This window comes from Buceros rhinoceros, unplaced genomic scaffold, assembly GCF_000710305.1.
Source record: "Buceros rhinoceros silvestris isolate BGI_N320 unplaced genomic scaffold, ASM71030v1 scaffold379, whole genome shotgun sequence".
Lineage (NCBI taxonomy): Eukaryota > Metazoa > Chordata > Aves > Bucerotiformes > Bucerotidae > Buceros > Buceros rhinoceros.
Window position 1 is genome coordinate 11,249 of NW_010429519.1, and position 542 is coordinate 11,790.

The following is a 542-nucleotide window of genomic DNA, read 5'->3' on the forward strand; positions in this document are numbered from 1 at the left end:
TGCTTCGTCCCCAGCAGCTCACAGAGCCTCAAGGACGAAGCTGGAGCAGAGTCACGGTGGTTCTGTGCCAGCACAGCACCTCAGGAGGTCACTGAAAAGGTGGAAGGAAAGATAAAGATAAAAGCTGGCTGTTGAAAGGCAGCCCAGGTACCGGTGGCTTTTCCCTGCGCAGGTTCTGCTCTCTAGATGAGCCAGCGCTTGGCAGCCTGGCACGTCGAGCTTATCTCCCCGTGACACCCAGGCCCATTTTCTGCGAGGAAATGGCTAATCTCAATGTGCTTTTAATTGCTTAGTTTCAAAGAAAAATGTTACTCCTCTGTATGGCTGAATATTTAGCACTTCTTACTGAGCTCCTAGAAGATCAGGGAGTTTTAGATTTGATGGGGGATGGGACCAAAAGGGAAAAACCTGCCTCCGCCAGTGCTTCAGTCTGCCAGAGAGGAGAAGGTCCTTCAAGTGACAGTGTCTGGGGTGGCTTTGAGCAGTCCCTGCCCCATGGCCAGGCAGCTGCAGCCAGGCAGCCTCCCTCCTGGCTGCCGTGG

The 542-nt window shown here is 53.7% G+C and overlaps 1 protein-coding gene across 1 annotated transcript in view; it reads left to right on the forward strand.

Moving 5' to 3' along the window:
* The window catches only part of LOC104499175 (opsin-5-like), a 6,421-nt gene that overhangs the window by 3,549 nt on the left and 2,330 nt on the right, over positions 1-542 (forward strand). The window lies entirely within an intron of this gene.